At 40.2% G+C, this 20,737-nt stretch overlaps 1 protein-coding gene across 1 annotated transcript in view; it reads right to left on the bottom strand.

The window, feature by feature from the left end:
- nfascb (neurofascin homolog (chicken) b) overlaps nucleotides 1–13,812 on the bottom strand; it is a 139,245-nt gene extending 125,433 nt beyond the window's left edge. The window contains exon 1 of the mRNA XM_062053284.1: nucleotides 13,738–13,812. The gene's annotated coding sequence lies outside the window, so the exon portion shown is untranslated. The remainder of the gene's footprint in view (nucleotides 1–13,737) is intronic.
- Between the last annotated feature and the right edge of the window lie 6,925 nt (nucleotides 13,813–20,737).

Genomic DNA, 20,737 nt, shown 5'->3' with positions numbered 1-20,737 from the left:
ATGACTAAGTATGCTTTGCTGTCTCCTACGTGTGCAAGTAAAAGCTACATACAACATGTGGCCGGGCTGGCATGCTGTTTGTAAATGCTATAGAGGACAATTATTGCAGTGCAATTAAGGCACGCCCTTAATTTAGTTATTAGAGTGAAAATAGGATTATATTTGCCTTGGGAGTTGTATAGGAGAGGCACTGAGATCCATAAGTCTCCTGGTAAAATCGGGGGGGTCGGCAAGTATGCAGCTGAGCCGCATCAGAGTGGTCAAAGAGCCGCATGCGGCTCCGGAGCCGCGGGTTGCCGACCCCTGCTCTAGCCTTTAAATAGACTCCCTTTTTAGACCAGTTGATGTGCCGTTTCTTTTCTTTTCTTTTCTCCTCTGCTCCCCTCTCCCTTATGGAGGGGGAGTTGCACAGGTCCGGTGGCCACGGATGAAGTGCTGGTTGTCCAGAGTCGGGACCCGGGGTGGACCGCTAGCCTGTGCATCGGTTGGGGACATCTCTACGCTGCTGACCCGTCTCCGCTCGGGATGGTTCCTGCTGGCCCCACTATGGACTGGACTTTCGCTGATGTGTTGGATCCGCTGTGGACTGGACTTTCACAATATTACGTCAGACCCACTCGACATCCATTGCTTTCGGTCTTCCCTAGAGGGGGTGGGGGGGTTACCCACATATGCGGTCCTCTCCAAGGTTTCTCATAGTCATTCACATTGACGTCCCACTGGGGTGAGTTTTCCTTGCCTGTATGCGGGCTCTGTATGCGGAGGATGTCGTTGTGGCTTGTACAGCCCTTTGAGACACTTGTGATTTAGGGCTATATAAATAAACATTGATTGATTGATATAATCACGCTAATAAAATACAACAAATATATCTCAGCAGACTGTCGACGTTCAAAAAAAACCCACCTTTCATTTCAAAATGTTGATTTTCAACTGAAACAAAACTAGTGAACTTGTCTTATTCATAGAAGAGCACAACTGTCCCTAAATGATTCCCCTGCTTGTCATGTCATCTGTCAGAATGGATAGCTTAGTGGTTATGAGGCTTAGCAGTGGAGCAGGGAATAAGAGTTCAAGTCTGAATTTGGACATGTTTAGGTTATATGTTTTTATCTATTCTTTTTTATTGACATAATGAGGATTTTGCAATGAAATGACAACTCCTTATTTAAGCCCAATTTCCTGGGAAATGTTTTCATATACTGTTGTGTTATGCTCTCCCTCCCTTTATTAAACATCAAAGTTTATCAATGTTAACTTATATAGCCCTAAATCAAGAGTGTCTCAAAGGGCTGCACAAGCCACAACGACATCCTCGGCTCAGATCCCACATAAGGGCAAGAAAAAACTCAACCCAATGGGATACAATGAGAAACCTTGGAGGGGACCGCAGATGTGGGGACCCCCACACCCCTGGGCGACCAGTGCAATGGATGTCGAGTGGATCTAGTTAATAGTGTGAGAGTCCAGTCCATAGTGGGGCCAGCAGGGGATCATCTTGAATGGAGACAAGTCAGCAGCGCAGAGACGTCCCCAACTGATGCACAGAGGAGTGATCCACCCCGGGTCCCGACTTTGAACAGCTAGCGCAACATCTGTGGTCACCTAATAACCTCTCCACGCAGGAGAAGGGGGCAGAGCCGAAAAGAGACAGCAGATCAACTGGTCTAAAAGGGGGTTCTATTTAAAGGCTAGAGTATACAAATGAGTTTTAAGATGGGACTTAAATGCTTCTACTGAGGTAGCATCTCTAACTGTTACCGGGAGGGCATTCCAGAGTACTGGAGCCCAAATAGAAAACGCTCTATAGCCCGCAGACTTTTTTTTGTCTGACAAATGTCAGCAAACAGCTAGGTATATCTTTGAGTTTTTTTAATTTTGTTTCGAAACCATCAGACCAGTTATTCTGTAATAATTTCATCGGCACTAATCTTTCTTCAATAATTTTTGTACCAAACATCGCTACAGGATTTCACAAACATTCCTATTACCCGTTTGTTTGATGCTGCGAGTCAAAGGAGACGTACTCTAGGCTCAGCGCTGCTTGAGGAGGGGGATGGATGGAGGATATCTGGGGCCTTGTGAAATCCGTCGAGCAGTTTGGGGAATCGTTATGTTTAGAGGAAGGAGTAGACCACAAGAGGGCGATGTTACTCTATGATTTATTATATATAAACCATATAATATATATAATAATGAAACAACACTAATAATAAACTAGAGAATGGTGTGTAACAAAATCCAAGAGAGTGTATTGAGTGTGATTATGTGTAGGAATTAACTGTTGAGTGTTACCGTGAGTGTTGAACGAGAGAACAAGGCAGAGCTCTGGGATCCGTGAGCCGGCAGGAAGTCGAGGAGGCAGTCCGGGAAACAGAGAAACAAGAACTGACGAGACGCACAGCTCGTCGACGCGGGAACAAAGGCAGACTGCTGGGGAGCACAAGGAAAACACGGGACTAAATCAAACACAACGGGAGAGAAAACACAGAGAGCAAAAGTGAGCACAGAGCAGGATTAGTCGGCTTACGGTACACAAACGGATGGTTATGTTCTGGCCCGGAATGCAGGTCTGCACTTGCTTAAGAAGCCCAGGAAGATCATCACAATGGCATGCACCTGGGCCGTGACAGTAATTTTCTGAAGGACTGAAATATTATCCCCGTCAGATATCAAATCCTGTTTGGGCGGAATTTATTAAAGAGAGTCATTTTTATTCGTAAATAAATGAAGAAGAAAAAAAGGGATTTTAACTGAAAGGGGTAAAAGGGCATGTGCTTGGGCACCACTATAGGGGTCTATCTGTGCTGGTGCCTGCAGCCAGGTGACAGACAGAATCAAAGGAGGGCAGCCATTGTTGCAAGTGGCTTATCCTTATTACCCCTTAACAACGTAATGATGTCGTTATCTCCCTGTGAAACAGATGCATGAGCGGCTAATAGCAACCATCTTCTAGGAGAAACTATCTGATGCCCACAATACATCATTTGCTGCGTTATTCTTTCCGAGCCACTGAAACCACTGTAACCATGTGATAACCTAAAGATCACTGCACGGACTAGAATACCCCACAGCTTTCCACTAACAAACTCATGTCTGTGTACTGTGTGATTTCACTTTTCCATGTTTTGCCTACATTATGAAAATGAGAAGTCTCTCCTGTCCCTTGTGGCTGACACAGGCACACTCATTGTGTTAGTGCCTGCATCTGTCCCGTCTCATACCATTTTCTACGTCTCATCAACCAGAGTGTGAACCCGACTCATGCAAACTTGCTTGTGACACCCAATTTAATTCTTTCAAAGTAAGGATTCGGCAGGGCCAGCAAATTTAGCAGCCTGTTTGGAATCATGCAGTTCTCATAAAAAGGAGCAAAATACAGTAGGGAAAACAGAATAGAGACCAACATACTGAATGTGTCTTTGTGTGAGATGAAATATGGCCCTGGCACGCAAGGGATGATAGGTCCATAGACATATTAATAATGTATCATCTAGTCATAGAAATGATAGGCACTCAGCTGGTGCGCTCTCTTCAGAAGTAAGCCATAAATTTGCAGGGCAATAATAATGACTCTTCTCAAGGAAATAAAGGCCACCCTCTTCCACCCCCCCTTTGCAGTCATAAACCTGACTCGGTCTTCCATCGGCTGGAAGAAAAATGTTTCCTCTCTCCACACCCAAGAGTCGTACACTGGGGTATTTGAAGCAGCCAACTTGATATGCAACTATACTTCTTTAAAGGGGAAAAAAATACAATTTCAGTTTTCCTATTAGACACTCTCACATCCTGCCCTTGGAGGCGAGCAAACACGACAAGCTCAAGTTCTCACCAATAATTTGTTTCTGTTGACCAACAAATTTAACTCTGTAACTTGCAGTGCAGTTGACTTCATGTTATTGGTAAACTAACTTTGTGAGGCAGCTGAGAATACTACTGTACTGTATATTCCACCCGAGATGATACAATATTGGCCCGTCAAAAAATAAATGAATATATTAAAGAGATGGTTTGACAAAAACAGACCATCCTTAAACCTCAGTAAAACTAAAATAATGTTATTCGGTAACAGAGAAAGTCAAATACAAAATACAAATAGACATAAGTAAGTAAATTAAATACAATTTCTAGGTGTAATGATTGATGATAAAAATGAACTGGAAATCTCATATAGAAAATATACAACATAACATCAATAATGAAAAAAGCTAAATATTTATTAGACCAAAAATCACTTTATGTTCTTTCCTGCTCGTTAGTGTTACGATATCTGAGTTATTGTGCAGAAATATGGGGAAACAACTACAGAAGTACGCTTCAGTCACTCACCGTGTTACAAAAAAGATCAGTTAGAATAATACATGATGTTGTATATAGAGAACACTCAAACCCTTTATTTATTGAATCGAAAATATTGAAATTCCACGATATAGTGAATTTGCAAAAAGCTACAATTATGCACACAGCAAACTATAACCTGCTACTCAAGAATATACAACAATTCTTCTCAACAAAAGAGGAGCAATATAACTTTAGAGGAAAATGTAATTTAAAACATTTGTATGCACATACAACACTTAAAACCTTTAATATAATAGTATGTGGAATTAAACTATGGAATGGGGTAAGTAAAGAAATCAAACAATGTACTAATATGATCTAATTTAAGAAACTGTTCAAGCTCAAAGTGTTTATAAAGTACAAAGAAGAAGAACCACAATAAACATTCTGAACATACTGATGAAGTAATTCATTTTACCACATGACATTCGACTTAATTCACTATTTATTTGTTTATTTATTTTATTTATGTTTTTATTTATGGAGTATATTGTGAAAACATTGAGAACAGGAAATGAAGGAAAGTGTTAGCAATTGCTATGTAATGGAAATGGGTAGGATTAAATAAGCTCTACTTTTTCCTACTCCTTTTCAAACATGTTGAAAAAAGAGAAACTGGAAATTGTGATGTAACATGTTGTAATTGTATGCATGTTCGAAATAAACTCAAACCATAACCATATCTAGAGGTGGCTGATATTGGCTGAAAGTGAAATGAAGCTTGTAAACATACGCCATGTTTACATGGACACAAATTATCGGAATAAGAGACCAATCAGAATAAAAATGCTAAATATAAACACGTCAGGCAGAAGATTTGAATCCAATGCGGTCCATTTGGAAAGTATTTATTCAAAACGAGAGGGGTGGTTTATGCCGATCGTTATTCCGAATGAATTCAATGTACGCACCCATCAAGTCTTTGTGGGTTTGGGGTAAAATAACCTTTACTGTGCTTGTTTGCTACGTTAGTGTGAGGCATTTCTGCTGTTGAGACATAAAACATACTGTAATAATAATAATAATAACAATGATAATAATAATAATATTAGATTAGATTTATATAGCACCTTTCTATTAGATACTCAAAGCGCTCACAGAGAAGTGATTAATTCACCCCACATTCACACCTGGTGGTGGTAAGCTACATTTGTAGCCAAAGCTGCCCTGGGGTAGACTGACGGAAGCGTGGCTGCCAGTTTGCGTCTACGGCCCCTCCAACCACCACCTATCATTCATTCATCAGTGTGAGCGGCACTGGGGGCCAGGCTGAAGTGTCTTGCCCAAGGACACAACGGCAATGATTTGGATGGCAAGAGGCGGGGAGCGAACCTGAAACCCTCAAGTTTTCAACATAGTGCAATTGGTCTGTTGCTGACACAACTTTTTTGTTAGAACCGTTAAGAGAACTCAGGTTATGTACTTGATAGTCAAAGGGTTGAAAATACAGAGTTGTAAAAACAAGTTCCTGAAGCTAATGGTTTAAAAAAATACATACACAGACATGGCAACAGAGAGGAGGAAAATTGAGCGTGTGTGGCACAAAGAGTGAATATTTCTTTTTCTACTTTTTATGAAAAAAAACCCCCCAAAAAACAACCAATATGGCTTATTCAGCTTAAACGCTTGTATACACTTATCATGAAGGGATCGATTTATTTCAAGTCCATGCAAACAGTGTATATGAAATTCCGATCAACTAAAGTTTATATCGGATTGGAGAAATTTTGCGCATGTAAGCATAGCTAACATGGATGTGGTCATTATTCCACTTTTATCAGAACTGGACAGCATTTGTTCATCGGCAGAAGAGCAAATGTGGTTTTAATGTCCCACAATCACCAGAGCTCAAAGCATGTCGTCATAGAATTAATTCAGTGTGTGTCGAAAAGATAAACTCCTAAAGTTGCATTTGAGCAAACTCTAGTGGAGAAGGGTAGCTGTGGTTACAAGGTAACGTGGAAGTTGGCTTGACCGGCTTTACCAAAAATGATTCCTGGGCGCGGCCACCGCTGCTGCTCACTGCTCCCCTCACCTCCCAGGGGGTGATCAAGGGTGATGAGTCAAATGCAGGGGATACTTTCACCACACCTAGTGTGTGTGTGTGTGACAATCATTGGTACTTTAATTTAAATGTTACTTTTTGGCTACACAGTACATTACGATTATAACAAAGAACAATGACATTAATACAAGCGAGTAAACTTAACAGGAAACTTGCCCAAATTGTGTCCAAAGTGTCAAATTTATTGTGAGCACCATCAGACAATAAACTCAAAAGCTGCACAGTTTTCTGCTGGAATCCTTTTCCACTCCTGTATGATGACATCACAGAGCTGTTGGATGTTAGACACCTTGCTCTCCTCAATCGTCTGTTTAAGGATGCCCCACGGGTGCTAAATCGGATTCAGATACTGAACCACTCCATCACCTTCACTTTCAGCTTCCTCAGCAAGGCACTTGCCATTTTGAAGGTCTGTCTGGGCTTCTTATCATGTTGGAAAACTGCCATATGTCCCAGTTTCCCAAAGGGAGGGGCTGATGCGCTGCTGCAGAATGTCACAGTAAATGTTAAAAATTCCTGAATTTCCCCGAATTAACAGCAGCGATCCATTGCCAGCAGGACTCATGGAGCCGCAATTATCTTGGTGCTCACTTGTGTTGTCAGCTATATGGACAGTAAAGGCTGCGTTTTAAGTCGTTTTCATCCATCCATCCATTTTTTTTATAACGCTTGTCATCATTAGACCACAAAGTTAGCTCGAGCCTATCCCAAATGACTTCTGGCTAAAGGAAGGCTAAACCCTAAACTGGTCACCTATACAAATAATTTAGAGTAGGGGTGTCCAACTGTTTTTCGTCCGAGGAAAAAAACGGCAGCTTCGTCACCCGTCTTGTAGTATAACATTTTGTGTGGTTTTTACTGTGCATCAAATGGAAAAACTGTACCAATATTTTTCTTACAGTAAAATTCTGGTGAGTAGGCTGCCTGTATTTTACCATATAATTTACTGATTTATTTACATTTTTTTTACAATGTACTCCTTTTTTGTAATGTTGATTTTCATTGCTTATGTCAACCCAAACAAAGGTGGGAAAAAACAGACATGTTATATTTTAATATGCATGTTTTTCCAGGGCAGGTTTTTCTTTTTAATAACTATTTCAGCTACTCTGTCAGAAAGAAAGGATTTTATGTTTTATTTTTACGACCGTTATGTTTTAAATTGTACTTTATTTAGGAAGCATATCTCCACTCAAACAGTGCAGTCATTGTCATTATGCTATTTTTTGATTATTTGTCATTAAATGTATGCATGTCTGAATTGAAAAAAAGAGTTTTGCAAGTTTTTTCAAACCAGAATATATATATATATATATATATATATATATATATATATATATATATATATATATATATATATATATATATATATATATATATATATATATATATATATATATATATATATATATATATATATATATATATATATATATATATATATATATATATATATATATATATATATATATATATATATATATATATATATATATATATATATATATATATATATATATATATATATATATATATATATATATGTATATATATATATATATATATATATATATATATATATATATATATATATATATATATATATATATATGAAGATACATATGTGTATAGGGTTATCCCGATACCAATAATTTTAGTACCGGTGCTAAAATGTATATCGATACTTCCAAATAAAGGGAACTAAGAACAATTTCAATATTGGCTTTATTTTAACAGAAAATCTTACACTACATTAAACAATCATAGTCGAAGAACAATTTTACAAGGTTAAAATATCAATTAAAAGGCATTGAAAGGCATTCCCTGTGCTCCTCGACTACAGTCTGCACCGGACCAAACAGCAGGACAGGTGTAACCACTACATTATTACCTGTCACTTTTTATAACTCCTTGTGCAGATCTCAATGCTTATTATTTAAATGTTTACCTAAGTTTGCAGCAAAGGTGGTAATACTAATCGCCACATTTGGCGAGGCGTGTTTTAAAGCAGCTGTTGTGAGAGTAATGTATGTATGTGTGTTATCCTTTAAGAATGGCAGCATGTGGGGTGAGTGATGTGAGTGAGTGAGCGGGCAAGTTAAGAGAGGTTGCGCTAGCATGTGCAGGAGTGTTAATAGCATGGTGGATGTCCGGTTGTGCCCTGTGGAAATTATAAATAAAGTGACCGAGTTGTAACTAATCGACAGCCTCGTCATTCCGGCCTAAGAGCGGAGCTTTACGGACCCGTTGTGAAGTGAAATGTGTAAAACAGTACTTGCAACGCGGTGCCTCCTTGTTTAAAGCGTCACCTTTATTGTTAGTTTAGAAGCTCAAATACCTTCATATTGCGCTACACGCACCCTCTTTATTAATCAGTAGAATTGTAGTCTTTTGCCATTTTTCCTCTCCAAGATGTTATTACTTCTAAGCACTTTGTGTGTGCGTTTTGACAGACTCAACATCATACGCCTCGGCTCTGTAGTCACAGCCGCAAAGCGGCATTCAGATGAAAGAACGGTAGCGGTACTTTTCAAAGGTGGTATAGTACTGATTTCAATTGATTAGTACCGCAATACTTTATCAGTACCGGTATACCGTACAACCCTAATATATATACAGTATATGAATATGTATATATATATATATATATATAAAATGTATATTTTTGGCAAATACTAATTAATTAATAAAAAATGCTCATCAGTTGGAGATATTCATATGCCTGTCTGTAAATGAAGACATTAGGATGTATAAAGTTTGTTCTCCAAAGCAGATTTTCTCTGTTTTCATTTGTTCTCAATGGTGAGTGGCATCAGTTCAACTTTAGAGTGTCAGCTGAAGTTTATTTATTTTATTTGTGTTAATCTGATCGGGCTTGATGTTTGTGACACTGAGGCAGTACAGTGAAACAAGGGTTGGTGCGTGTGCCTCACAATAAGAAGGTCTTGGGTTCAATCCCCGGGCTCGGGGTCTTTCTGTGTGGAGTTTGCATGTTTATCACGTGGCTGCGTGGGTTCCCTACGGGTACTCCGGCTTCCTCCCACCTCCAAAGACATCCACCTGGGGATAGGTTGATTGGCAACACTAAATTGGCCTTAGTGTGTGAATGTGAGTATGAATGTTGTCTGTCTATCTGTGTTGGCTGACTAGTCCAGGGTGCAGCTGGGATAGGCTCCAGCACCCCCCGCGACCCCGAATGGGACAAGCTATAGAAAATGGATGGATGGATGGCTTGTGACACACGGAAGGTTTTTTTGTGACACACGGAAGGTTTTTTCACTTTATTTTTCCCGTTCACACATTGAAATACAAACTTTACTGTGAAATAATATCTGATCTACATACATTGCTATATAACAGGGGTCACCAACACAGTGCCCGCGGGCATCAGGTAGCCCGTAAGGACCAGATGAGTAGCTGGCCTGTTCTAAAAATAGCTCAAATAGCAGCACTTACCAGTGAGCTGCCTCCATTTTTTAAATGTTATTTATTTACTAGCAAGCTGGTCTTGCTTTGCTCGACATTTTTAATTCTAAGAGAGACAAAACTCAAATAGAATTTGAAAATCCAAGAAAATATTTTAAAGACTTGGTCTTCACTAACTGACAAAGAAACAGATAACAGATTTGGTGTCCAGTTCAAAGTGTGACATGATTTACTTAAAAAATTGAGAGTTGACTTTTGTATTTTACATGAGTTATTATTTGTACAAACATGGTGCAAAATAATTCATGATTTGTTAAAAAATGTTAGTGGTTAGCTAGTTAAAAAATGGGATATTGTGATTTCACAAGACTGTCTTAGAAGTGATCATTTGAAAATGTTCAATTTGAAAAATGTGCACTTAGAGAAAATATAAAAATAAAGTGTTGCATATTGATATTTATCTGTTTCTATATATATTTATTGTGAGAAATCATTAAGATGATCAGTGTTTCCACAAAGATAAATATAATTAATTATTAAAAATAAAGGTAAATTCAGCAAATTGGCTATTTCTGGCAATTTATTTAAGTGTGTATCAAACTGGTAGCTCTTCGCATTAATCAGTACCCAAGAAGTAGCTCTTGGTTTCAAAAAGGTTGGTGACCCCTGCTATATAAGATTACCACCTGGTACCTACATAGAAAATCAGTAAGGAGGTCATTTTGGTTCCTTTTTTTAGCCTCTCCTGATATAATCTGAAGTTTTTAGTACAGCTTTGTTCCCTGCTTTGGGATTGTTATCTGCTTCTCTCTTCCTTGCTTTGTTTCCTTATCAGACATTTTGGCTTTGAGTCAAGTCTTTACTTTCAGCTCAAGAGTTTTTCTCTGCTTTGGAATCTCAGATTTTTCCAAATCTGTTACAAGAGCCGCTAGTCTTAATCATGAACCTAGTTGAAGGTATAGTTTGATATTTACTTTGTTGTTAACAATTACACAAGATTGTTTTTAAAAAAATGTTTCCAAAGTTTTGTTTTCGGAAAAAAAACAAAAAAACATTCTTAACTGTTACCATACTGTTTTTGTGTGTATGGGATCCGCATGAGTCCGGAAAATTTGAATAGCCATTGCGGAGATATTTAAAAAACAATGAGCCCCTTTCAGCAACCGTTCTTAAGAACACGTTTCGTTCTTAGGCCCACTTACGAAGTTTTTAAGGACATTTTTGTATTCACCAATGTTTTTATAGCTGGGATTTGTTTATAGGTAAGAACAAAATTTACGAGTGCTCCAGAGCACTCTTAGGTTGGCCTATTTGTTCTTAAGTGTGACAAGTTCCCTTACTTCTATTGTCTAATGTTAAATTAATTTCATTGCCGCAGATCGTGTGCTGGGGAAGGAGCGCATATTTGATGGCCATGTAGACCTATTTGCCCCAAGTGACGAATATTTATTTGAACGCTGCAGTCCCCCCTTTCTTAAACTTACGTTTTGACATGATGTATTTCCCCCACGGGATAATACACATTTCTCTTCTGTAATCTGTTTGTGTTTTCTCCATGAGTTTGATGTTCGTTCCACCGGAATTGTGCCCTTATATGGGGAATTAAGGGCGTTTACTTATGCAAATTACGGAATTAAGGGTGTTTACATATGCATATTGGGGAAATAAGGGTGGGTTTTTATGCAAATTATGATAGACACGCACGCGCTAACCATTTGGCATTCAGCAACTTAAGAACAGCAGGTGGGAACAATTTGGGCGTTTAAGAACACATTGTGAATTTGAATGGACTCCTCTTAGGAAATCACTTAGGAAGAAAGATAAGAGGAAAATTTAGGAACTTATTGCTGAATGGGGCCCATTCATTCTTTCCTTCATACTTCCTCCAAAGGAGCCGTTAGGAATTTGCACAACTTGTGACGTTTTTCCAACATCTGATGTTAGCGGATACCTCCATATATGGTAGAGATATACCCGAAGAGCTTTGCGCGAGTCTGCCATTGTAGTCCGACATTGTAGTCAGTAAGTTCCTAATTTTTCTCCATCCTCTTGTTGTGGGGCAGACTGGCTCGTACATGCACACACATCCTCCACTGTTGCCATTTCTAATACAAATTAAAGTACAGTTCTAACATATCTGTAAGAAGATTCGATACAGAAGCGCAAAACAATTACAACATGGATGACGTGGAGAAGACGCAGTCGAAGTGGAGGCACGTACATAGGACCGCCCACAAAACAGCACATCCAAGCCGTTTGAAGATGGTCTGTAAAATACGTCTCTGTGTCAAATCCATGGAGACTATAGAGAAAACAAGTCCAAGAAATATTATGAACTCTATGTGTTACACTGATTTCTGCCTACCACAGAGCTTTTTACCTTTTAGTTTAGAGACAAGCCACACTCACTCTTTATATTATCTGGATTTTTAAGCTCGAATGGACAAGAACATTATTCACATTCCGAGCGAAAGCCCATTTTATTGCGTTGTCTGCTTTTTTTTTGTTTAGTATTTTTTGTTTTCCATCCAGCCATCAAATGTCAGATTTTTCTCTATAGATTTCATTACCTCTTGGGGCGGGTTAAAGCTGACCTCTGCCGCTGTGTTTCCTCCAGCTGTTCAAGTCACACTCGGGTAGCAGTGGCCCAGAACAAATGCTCGAGGATGGAGCGTGCCAGATTTGGTGTCCATAATCAACTCTTTGCAAGCTGCCTTTAGAGTGCAAACAGCAGGTATCAAGCAGTTTAGGCTCCATTTGTTGTGTGGGGTGCTTTCAACAAAAAGGTTGCATGAGAGAGTCTGACCTTGTCAGGAACGTTAGGCTGAGATTCCGACCAAATCCTGCGCTGACTGCAAAGGAGATGGGCAATGATTTGACATTTTGTCATATAATATACATGATTTCTTCTTGAATTATGTTTCTTTAAAGAGGCACTTTTTCATACCCTGCTCTCTTTTATATTCTGCCCTTGTTTGAGTGTCAGTTAAGAAGGGCGGGAATTGCTGCAATTTACACCAGTTTTCTGGCTCGGTGTGTAGCAGATGAAGACAGCGTGCTTGCAGCATATTTCAGCTTCAACTCAAATAATCTCGACCCTCATGTCACAAGCTTTACGTACGCACAAAAACCTGGCGCACTTAATTTTTCATGTCAAAGATTAGATGTATTAGTTAGAGTTAGTTAGATTAGTTTATTTCAAAGGGGACAATGCAATTTCCTAAAACACATGACTACACATGGTTAAAAAAGCCAGAATTAGCCAGAAGGCTTGTTTTCATCTGTAGTCCCCTGGCCATGATGTAAAAAAGGCAGTACAATTACATTTTTTTAAAAAAGAGAAGAAAGAGAGAGAAAAAGAAAAAAAGCACACAATACATATACAATATGATAAAAAATAAAATACAACATCACAACATAACATTTATTTTAGCATCAAAACAGGCTCATCTTTTAGTGCTGGTAGCTGTAGGCGTTGATAAGTCACATTTAAAATTTTTATTGTGAAGGCCTTGTAAGTTGTGACCAGTTTAACCTCCTCAGGTACTGAGTTCCACACATTTGCACTCCTTACTGACCAGGCCGACATACTGAAAGTGCTCCTGCGCAGAGGAATATAACAGTCACCTCTGACAGAGCCTCGAGTGACACGCTCACGGCTGTTTCTTTGGCTGATGAAGTCTGCCAGAGGATCTGGAGCCAATTCATGCAGTACTTTATAGGTCACTTTTAAAGGCCTACTGAAATGATTTTTTTTTATTTAAACGGGGATAGCAGATCCATTCTATGTGTCATACTTGATCATTTCGCGATATTGCCATATTTTTGCTGAAAGGATTTAGTAGAGAACATCGACGATAAAGTTCGCAACTTTTGGTCGCTGATAAAAAAAGCCTTGCCTGTACCGGAAGTAGCGTGACGTCGCAGGTTGAAGGGCTCCTCACATTTCCCCATTGTTTACACCAGCAGCGAGAGCGATTTGGACCGAGAAAGCGACGATTACCCCATTAATTTGAGCGAGGATGAAAGATTTGTGGATGAGGAACGTGAGACTGAAGGACTAGAGTGCAGTGCAGGACGTATCTTTTTTCGCTCTGACCGTAACTTAGGTACAAAGGCTCATTGGATTCCACACTTTTTCCTTTTTCTATTGTGGATCACGGATTTGTATTTTAAACCACCTCGGGTACTATATCCTCTTGAAAATGAGAGTCGAGAACGCGAAATGGACATTCACAGTGACTTTTATCTCCACGACAATACATCGGTGAAGCACTTTAGCTACGGAGCTAACGTGATAGCATCGTGCTTAAATGCAGATAGAAACAAAAGAAATAAGCCCCTGACTGGAAGGATAGACAGAAGATCAACAATACTACTATCAGGAGACACCGAACCAAACACTGGACCTATCTGCTCATCAACACTCAAGCTCACCTGCATTCCAGCGATCGACGGCGCGACGAAGGACTTCACTCGATCATCGATGCGGTCGGCGGCTAGCGTCGGATAGCGCGTCTGCTATTGAACTCAAAGTCCTCCTGGTTGTGTTGCTGCAGCCGGCCGCTAATACACCGATCCCACCTACAGCTTTCTTCTTTGCAGTCTCCATTGTTCATTAAACAAATTGCAAAAGATTCACCAACACAGATGTCCAGAATACTGTGGAATTTTGCGATGAAAACAGAGCTGTTTGTATTGGGATACAATATGTCCCAATACTTCCGGTTCAACCATTGACGTCACGCGCAAACGTCATCATACCTACACGTTTTCAACCGGAAGTTTCCCGGGAAATTTAAAATTGCACTTTATAAGTTAACCCGGCTGTATTGGCATGTGTTGCAATGTTAAGATTTCATCATTGATATATAAACTATCAAACTGCGTGGTCGGTAGTAGTGGGTTTCAGTAGGCCTTTAAGTTTGCAGATATGTGAAGACTGTCCCATATTTTATCCATAACTTTAATTGCTTGTTTGTGCAACATTTCCAATGTTTTTTTTTTGTATCAAGACTGACGTTGACGTGAAAATGTGCACTTACACTCTTACAGCAGCTTCTTAGCTGTTGTACGTACATTTCTACAGGCTGTGGATACTTTAGCCACACAGAGAGGTAATGCTGGGTAACAGTTCGCATAAAAAAGTGCCAATTTTTACTCCTCAGACTGATTGATGTGCTCATCAGAGACATATGAAGAAATAACCACCCAATTCCACCGATTCGGGCTTGGCAACATTTGATTTCAACAATGTAAAAAAGATTGAGGCAAAGACACAAAATTCACTTTTCGCCAATGCATCTAATATTTCATATTCATATTAATGTCTGTGAAGACGTCTATTATAGGCAATCATTTTGCCACCTGTTGCTGGAAGGGTTAGACCAGGAGTGTCAAAGTAATTTTAGATTGAGGGCTACATGGAGAAAAATCTACTCCCAAATGGACTGGTAAAATCATGGCACGATAACTTAAAAATAAAGACAATTTCAAATACCTACTCAGTGGCCTAGTGGTTAGAGTGTCCGCCCTGAGATCGGTAGGTTGTGAGTTCAAACCCCGGCCGAGTCATACCAAAGACTATAAAAATGGGACCCATTGCCTCCCTGCTTGGCACTCAGCATCAAGGGTTGGAATTGGGGGTTGAATCACCAAAATTATTCCCGGGCGCGGCACCGCTAGTGCCCACTGCTCCCCTCACCTCCCAGGGGGTGAACAAGGGGATGGGTCAAATGCAGAGGACAAATTTCCCCATACCTAGTGTGTGTGACAATCATTAGTACTTTAACTTAACTTAAATTGTTTTCTTTGTTTAAAAATAGAACAAGCACATTCTGAAAATGTTCAAATCATAATGTTGTTGAAGTTTTTGTTTACACTCACATGTTGCGGTTAATAGTATTCTACCTTTATTTGTCGTTATTTATACTTTCTGAATAAATTATGTGATAATGTTCATCAGTCAACTCGTTGGTGTTAATTTTCAATCTATCAAGATAAAAAAATTATATCAAAATCAAATCGCAGGAAGTTATTTATATAGTTTGCTCATTTTCCTCGACATCATGTGGTTTATTTTTATTTACTTATGCAGCATAATTTACAAAGATAGAAATATTTGCTATTACGACATGTAGTGGACACATTTAGAACAGCAGTTTCTTTCATTCAAAAATTTTGGCTCATTTTTATATCATCCCACGGGCCGGATAAAACCTGTTCGCGAGTCTGATCTGGCTCGCGGGCCTTACGTACTCTGTCACGTATTGTACAGTTGGGCTTGTCCTCTCCTGTATTGTAATTGTAATTATAAATTGAGTAATCAAACTAGAGTCATAGTCTTTCTTATCCCTTTTTAAAGCGCTCAGGTGTGGGGGTCACATAGCTACTTTCAATATGATTTGCATATTTATAAAGGGGTGGGGCCTGGCCGTGGTGCGGGCATGCCAAGCCCAGCAACCTCCTGTGGCCCATCTCAAGTAGATTGCGATGTATACCAAAGAAATGTGCTTGGATTTGTGCGTAGGAACACTTTGATACGTCTGAATTTTTACTTGTGTACGCTGTTTTCTAGATTTGATCGTATGTCCATTTTTTTTAGGAAAGCCACACAACTCTCTTTACATAAGGCCCCTGGTGTGTATATTGGACATTTTGCACAAGGTTGATTAAAAAAGAGAATGTTGTGTTCATGTCATTTAAATGCTGATGTAAACATGAGGGAACATATGGTTTCATCTTCGGAGATGGATGCGGCCATCAGAGAAGAGATGGAACAGGAGAAGGTGTAATTATTGGCATTATCATGTGATGTTTGTTATGGAGCTGACGTGCCTTCGGTGGCATCGTGTCAACCTCATGCACAATGAAGGCCGCTGAAATGATTGATTGCGTCTCGCCAGATTTCCTTCCTCTTTCAAATCCTTCAAAGGCACCCTTATCTCCACACATGACGTATTCTTATCGGGAATACAAGAAATGCACATCAGGCTCGTGACGCTCAACTGCAAATATTAACCCTGCCGATGACATTCTTAAAGGCCGGGGATAAACGCCTTCTATTATATTCATGTCCCTCACCTGGCTGCCAAAAGAGAGTTCAACAGACGCAGATCTCAGGAGGCATTGGGATGCTTACTGGGATGGAACGGCCAAGCCCTGAGCCAGGAGGTAAAAGCATCTGCTCTCTCTGGAGACTGTCATCAGCAGTTTGGGCAAAAAAGACAATACGTCGACATGGAATATCACAAGCATGCAGTTCTGTTGTTAATTTGAATATTTCCTAATGTGCATGCAATGACATTTGACTCAGGATCAAATAGTGTCGCCCTCGGTAAATGTCAATCGGACTCAGTAATGTAATGGAAAACATTAGCATGTAGTTATTATTACATTCTCAGAAATAACCGGATTAGGTATGCTTGAAGCTTATTCTGCTTTTTAAATAAATACATTTTCTCACATTGTGCCTCAAGTGCAAAAAGGTTTGTGCCCAACAAGTTAATGAGCTGTTTCAGAGCCACACTCTAATCAATGACAAGGATGGAAGAGAAACGATTATTATCCTTCAAAAATCTATTAAATGTTAAGATCGCCTGGTGTAAATGCTGAATTTCCATTCAACAGGTGGAGAGGAGCATAAACAAATTGAAAAATATCCCTCTCCAGCCGTTGGTTACTTTAGAAACAGTTTGCATTGATTTTACCCACTAAGATGTTAATACCCCACTAAAATAAATTCAAAGGCCAGATTTCCACACTGCCTTCTATCAACATAATCTTATTTCTTACTTGGCTGAACTTGAGAGTTGCCTCATGCAGATAAAGTAGACAGCAAGCGTTTCCTATTGACCTTTTGTGGAAGGAATCAGAAAACAAAAACCATCCAATGAATATGCAAATGAGTCTGGAGGACAACATCCCTCACCGCAACACTGTACCTATTCAATGACTAACTTACTGGCAGTGATTTATTGATCTCACTGTAAGGATGTTTGGCTACCAACAGGAAGTGTGTTTTTCTTTTATCCCCAACACTACCAATTGTGTGGCACTGCAAAACTGTGCAGGAGAATTTTTGCCCGCCAAGCTCTGGATGATTTTTATCCACAACAGGCTGCTCTTTGTCATTGTTCAAAAAGCATTTCTGCATGGCACGATCTACACTGTGGTATGTTCTACGGAAATTGACCCTGTGGGCTTGTTGTTATTGTAATCTAAATACCACCATAAAATGTCATATGGGGCAAAAAAGGCTTTAAGTGATGCTCATAATGACAAGACAGCGGCACTGCTGAAGGGAAGCCAAATAGACTAGAACCATCCTGGCTCCATAGTTCTTCCTGAGACATTTCCAGCACTCCCACCCAGAGCAAAACAACGATTTATTGACATTTTCACTGTGCTTAGCCGCCCTCTGGAAGAAAGCAACTAACACCTTATCTTGTAGGCATGCCATTTAGAGGCAAAATTCAACATGGAGTCAGACAGGCGTAAAGAGGCAAGTCTTAGTGCTGCCATTATTTGTTAAAAAACATGATTTTTTTGGTGTCTCTGAGAAAATGTAATGCTGTTCGTGGTCTGAGAAGTCTTGTATTAAACACTCAGGCCTATGGGAGCGTATGGGCTGTCTGCTTTCTTGTGTCTGTAATGATTATTTAAGAATTAGGAGACAACCTCTGAGAACATTGTGGTTCTCTATTCCGGTTGCTTTTTAGAGAGCTGCCGTCAGAAGCATTCAGGGAGAAGCCCATTAAATCAGCAGTGCATGAACCTTTTTCAGACAGAAACCGGTGGTCTGCAGGTCAAAAAATCGTTGTGATTGGTTTGCGGCTGTGCAAGGATGATAGACAGAGAAAAGTATTTGTGTTTTTATGCAGGTGGATCACACTTCACTTACAAACTTAAAGCTGTTTTGTAACTTTATTATCATATGACAAATGAGCAAAAAGCAATTTTTCATGTGGACTTTTATATCTAATGATAGGATCCATTGAATCCTCATTGGTTAATCCTGTCAACTATTTATTTTTGCATGTTATCAGCTGCCATGTTAGCTGGAAGAGATCCCTCCCACCCTACCTGGTTTGTGTACAACTACTTTTCCGAGAGTGCAGCTCGTTCATTCAAATCAACATCCGGACAAAGAACCAGAAAAGTGTATTTAAATTATGCTAGTTTCTTTTGAATCTGGCTCATTTTAGTATTTTTTTAGTCGATAATATCTCTCTCTAGGTCGTCCTCAGACGAGCCTTCCATCGTTGCTTCCAGTCATCCCGATTCTCCATACATTTGGCCAGTTCCTTGGTACTCTGAGCTCCTGCATCCTTCTTGAGTATGTCCACGTATGTTAGTGTGGGACGTCCTCTTGACCGATGCCCATGTGTTGGTTCCCACAGTACCAATTTGCTGGCTGGCAGCTCCTGGTGTCTTTGGCAGTGCCCTGCTAGTCTCATTCTCCTTACAGCAATCTTCTCGCTCACCCTTGGTATTCCTTTGTGGAGGACTCTGTTGGTTACGTGCGCACTCTTGTTGATGTTATGCACTGCACGCAGCATCCTGGTGTAGCAACCATCCAGAGACCTCTCCGGGGTTGGCTTTAGGGTCCAGCATTCGCTGCCATAGAGGAGAACGGACTCAACTGTCGCGTAGAAGAAGCTGAGTTTGATTTGGCGGGGGAGGTTGGAGTTCCATACACTGGTCATGCCATTCAGGGCCCTCCATGCAAGTGCCTTCCTCATTTTTAAATCCTGCTCAGTTGAGTTGACCCATTCGCCCAGGAATTTGAAGTCCTCAACTTCTTTCAGCACAGTGCCTCCTGCTGTTATCAGAGGCTGTTATCTCCTCCTCCTTCATACAGCGGTAATTGTAGCTCCATCTTTGTCAGTTTGACTTGGTCTGCACCATCTACTTTATCTCCTCCTCCCTGATAGAGTGGCAAAAAAAGTCTTCAGTCCTCACTGATAGTGATAGTAGTCACCAGCCTTTAAGATCTCAAGTCTCAGCCATGAACCAAGGCAAAATCAAAGAGGGCAGATGTCTTGTCGATGCGTTGCAACAGTTGTGTTGCCGCAGCTTGATGATTTTTTTTTAAGGTGCATGTCATGCAACGCAGGTCTTTGGGCTGAGCCAGTGTGGTGTGCAGCCGTGATTTTAGCGTCCTCTACAACCTGTCGTCGAGTCCGCTTTTTCTCCATACAAACAGCGTGCCGACTCAGTCACATGTTGTATAAGGCTTCTGCAGACACACGTAAGTGACTGCAAGACATACTTGCTCAACAGCCATTCAGGTCACACTGAGGGTGACCATATAAACAACTTTAACACTGTTACAAATATGCGCCACACTGTGAACCCACACCAAACAAGAATGACAAACACATTTCGGGAGAATATCCGCACCGTGACACAACATAAACACAACAGAACAAATACCCAAAATCCTTTTCAGCCCTAACTCTTCCGGGCTACAATATACACCCCTGCTCCCACCAAACCCCACCTGCCCCAACCCCGCCCACCTCAACCCCGCCCCCCATCTCCCAAATTCGGAGGTCTCAAGGTTGGCAAGTATGCTGATCTGGTAATGCATGGTCAAGGGCGATAAGATAAGATAAGCATAAGCTCTTACAATATTTTCCCGCATCTAGGTCAATCCAGCACATGCACCATCGCAATTATTGCCGGTGTCAAAAAAACACTAGTCATGCGCTCTACCGAAACGCACCTTCTATGTGCTGAAAATAAATTCAATTGTCTAGATTACAGAATGATTGACTCCATCCATCCATCCATCCATCTTCTTCCGCTTATCCGATGTCGCGTCGCGGGCGCAGCAGCCTAAGCAGCCTAAGCAGGGAAACCCAGACTTCCCTCTCCCCAGCCACTTCGTCCAGCTCTTCC

The sequence above is a fragment of the Entelurus aequoreus genome, linkage group LG07, assembly GCF_033978785.1.
Source record: "Entelurus aequoreus isolate RoL-2023_Sb linkage group LG07, RoL_Eaeq_v1.1, whole genome shotgun sequence".
NCBI lineage: Eukaryota > Metazoa > Chordata > Actinopteri > Syngnathiformes > Syngnathidae > Entelurus > Entelurus aequoreus.
Note: the sequence above shows the minus strand (reverse complement) of the source record. Positions and strands in the feature narration are given on the sequence as shown.